The sequence below is a fragment of the Zingiber officinale genome, chromosome 6A (genome assembly GCF_018446385.1).
Source record: "Zingiber officinale cultivar Zhangliang chromosome 6A, Zo_v1.1, whole genome shotgun sequence".
Taxonomy (NCBI): Eukaryota; Viridiplantae; Streptophyta; class Magnoliopsida; order Zingiberales; family Zingiberaceae; genus Zingiber; species Zingiber officinale.
The window spans coordinates 90,744,377-90,748,454 of record NC_055997.1 but is presented as its reverse complement, the minus strand read 5'-3'; the positions used below and the strand labels follow the sequence as shown (position 1 = coordinate 90,748,454).

At 31.2% G+C, this 4,078-nt stretch overlaps 1 pseudogene; it reads left to right on the top strand.

Annotated features, from left to right (window-relative positions):
• The first annotated feature begins 2,908 nt into the window (after nucleotides 1-2,908).
• On the top strand, nucleotides 2,909-3,835 carry LOC121995023 (annotated as a pseudogene).
• Nucleotides 3,836-4,078: the final 243 nt, after the last annotated feature.

Here is a 4,078-nt window from a genome sequence, read left to right as displayed (position 1 = left end):
CATAATTTATACATAGTGATGATGAAAACAAATATCTTTGAAAGTAATATAGTTGAAGTTTATAATGTAACTTACCAATTTTTCTGCCACGATGTTGCTTGAGGGGCTTCCATTAGCATGAGTGAAGCAAGCATGGAATAATTCAACTCGTGATAGAGATTGCCCCTCTTCTTTTCTCTAAAATTACAATTGTTAAAAGTTTGTAGATTCTAATGCATGTACAATTATAACATTAATAAGATAAATTACCTATTTTTGTTGCACTTGAGTAAAAGATCTTCTTCCAGTTGTCTGATTCATTATCTTTTGCTTCCCAACAATCTTATTTTTTCACTTTGTTCCTAATATATTAAATTCAAATTGATACACAATACAAAAGTCAAAAAGAAAATTTTTCTAAACAGATAAAATATTATATACCTTTGATTTTTCTGAATTCCACTGAACAACTAATTTCACATATTGCTCTACAAAAGCTCTGTTATCTCTTTCTTACAGAACTACTTGTATTGGCAACTTAAAATCATAATACTTCTTTTTTATTTCTGACATCTAATTTCTCTATTTTTTTGCTATTGAACATAGTGTCCAACCTTCTGTTCCAAGAGGAAGGTCGTACTTATTCAACACAGGCATTTTTACAATTTACCCTCATAATAAAAAAATTATTTAATAATAAAATTATGCAATAACATTTCAATTACATTTATAACATTTTTTCCTTATTTTCCAGGGGCATTTTATGTCAATCTTCCACATCAATTGGATAAAATTTACCATTTCTTGTCAAAGTACCCAAAAAATCAGTAAATTTATTTCTTCTTGATCCTATAGGACCTCCCATACCATCACATTGAATCTTAATACATGGCGGCGTACTAGGTCATCCCCAAATCTCTTTCATAAATGTAGGGCCTCTAGTTTTCTTCTTAGCATCAAGAGATTCACTTTCACTATCTACATAAAGAAAAAAAAAAAGGAGAAATAAATGGTTTAATAAATACAGTGAAATAAATTATTTCATTCTTCGCACAAGTTACCTGATCAAATTCTCGTCCATAAAATCATTTTCAATAATCTAATTTGAAGCTTATAACTCAATGCCTTCTTGATTTGAAGCTTCATCTATTTAGTTATTTAATGCACCTTGAATGTTTTGACAATTTGCACAAGTATTGTTTGAACAAAATATAAGCAACTTGAGTTTTAAATTATAAATAAGAATGTTCTGACCTTTTCCACTAGTTATCACGTTCTTAATTTCCCTTACATGATAGACTTCAATAAAGTATATAGCATATAAAAGAAAAAGTCAAATAAGAGTTATACAAAAGAAAACAATAGATTGTTGATGGTTATCACATTCTCAAGGTACCTCTTTCTTTAGAGTTTTGAGTTGCGTGATTGTCAATCAAAATATGTGGTTTAGTATTTGCCCCATCTTGAAGTTAAAAAATGAGGTTTTCCAATATTTTTACTTTTAAGAGTCATTCCTATCAAAGGAAAGTTATATAGGATAAATAAAGCATGAAATAACCATTATACCAAACTATATCAAAACTTAATATTTTGAAATAAAAATTCATAAGTTTCATATATGTTTATATCTAATACCTTGTACATCATTGTGTTGTTGCTTTGAAGCTTCATCTATTTGGTTATTTGATGCACTTGAATGTTTTGACAATCTACACAAGTATTGTTTAAACAAAATATAAACAACTTGAGTTTTAAATCATAATCAAGAATGTTCAGACCTTTTTCGTTAGTTATCACTTTCTCAAGTTCCCTTGCACGATAGACTTGAATAAAGTATATATCATTTAAAAGAAAAAGTCAAATAAGAATTATACAAAAGAGAATAATAGATTGATGATGTATAAAATAAGATGCTACCTCTTTCTTTTGAGTTTCGAGTTGCATGATTGTCAATTAAAATCTGTGGTTGAGTATTTGCCCCATCTTGAAGGTAAAATGAGATTTCCCAACATTTTTTACTTTTAAGAGTCATTGCTATCAAAGACTAGTTATATAGGAATAATAAAGCATGAAATAACCATTAGACCAAACTACATCGAAACTTTTGAAATAAAAAGTTCATAAGTTTCATATATTTCTATATCTAATACCTTGTACATCATTATGTTGCTATTTTGAAGTTTCATCTATTTGGTTATTTGATGCACCTTGAATGTTTTGACAATCTGCACAAGTATTGTTTGAACTAAATATAAACAACTTGAGTTTTAAATCATAATAAAAAATACGTTGACCTTTTCCGCTAATTACCACGTTCTCAAGTTCCCTTGCACGATAGACTTGAATAAAGTATATGACATATAAAAGAAAAAGTCAAATAAGAGTTATACAAAAGAAAATAATAGATTGCTGATATATAAAATAAGATGCTACCTCTTTTTTGAGTTTCGAGTTGTGTGATTGTCAATCAAATTTTATGGTTGAATATAAGCCCCATCTTGAAGTTGAAAATGAGGTTCTCCAACATTTTTACTTTTAAGAGGCATTGCTATCAAAGACAAGTTATATAGGATAAATAAAGCATGAAATAATCATTATGCCAAACTATATTGAAACTTAATATTTTGAAATAAAAAATTCATAAGTTTCATATATTTCTATATTTGATACCTTGTACATCATTGTGTTACTACTTTGAAGCTTCATCTATTTGGTTATTTGATACACCTTGAATGTTTTGACAATATGCATAAGTATTATTTGAATAAATATAAGTAACCTGAGTTTTAAATGATAATCAAGAACATTGTGACTTTTTCCGTTAGTTATCACATTCTCAAGTTCCCTTGCACGATTGACTTGAATAAAGTATATAGCATATAAAAGATAAAGCAGAACAGAGAAGGAGGAGATTGAGAGTGCGGCGAAGATGGTTTGGTTTCAGTGTGAGGATTGTGGGGAAAATCTGAAGAAGCCTAAGCTGCCCAATCACTTCCGAATCTTCTCCGCCTGCAAGCTGTCGTGCATGAATTGCGGAAAGACGTTCTATCGAAACAGCATGCAGAGCCATAAGTAGTGCATATCAGAAGCAGAGAGATACAGTCCTAAAGACTAGGGAAAAGCTTCACAAGATACACTAGCTAAGCCTGAGAAGCCCAAGCAAAATGCAGAGGTTGATGTTAATGCCGGTTTGTCATCGCATTCTCCTTGGTTCTGTAGCCTTTGCAATACAACTACTATCAACCAGCAGACTTTACTGCTCCATGCTGATGACAAGAAGCACAGGGCAAAAGCAAAAGCTTACCATGCTTCTCATAATCAATCTTCTCAAACTGTAGTATCGGCTTCAAACAAGGAGGTGTCTGGTGACAAACCATTTGCCAGTTCTGATGGATCAAATAATATGAAAAATGAAGATAAATCGAAGGATTAATCAGTCAGTTGCAAATTGGTTGCAGAAGCGAAAAATGGAAGTTTGGAACAAAGAAAGAAAAAAGATGGTGCAAGTGAGTCTACTAATTGTGAAGTAATACAAGCAGGAGAAACAGAAAAAGTAGATAAACAACCAAAGAAAAGGAAGCGTCCTGGAGATCAAGATAAGCAGTCTAAGAGTAAACAATTCCAATCATAAAATCAAGTGAAGAAATTTGTAACTTCTACCTTAAGTCAATTCCAGATCAAACGGTGAAGATTTAAAAAATTGCAAAGGATTGTAATTAAGATGGTCGAAGAATTTGGTGCCGCTGAAGAAGAGGAACAACTTCAGGCGAAGTTAATGGACAAGATAAATTCAAGCTCTCGCTTTGTGGTTGACAACAAGAAAATCAAGTTAGTTATTAAGGCTGAGCAGTCATGATTTTCCAATGTGGAAGTGAAAAACTTCCAATGAGAGTAACAATCAGTCAAAACCCAATTCATGCATGTTCTGTTTCAAGAAGGGCTAAAGCATCTCCGTGTTGATCGATCTAGCATGGCTTTTTTTTGATCATCTGTTCCTGGTTATCAATTTGTTATAAACATCATGATTCACCAAGGATAATTGTGTCACTAAAATCAAATCCAATTTGTTATTATTTCTCTATGAAGTTTTTGGAGGCTA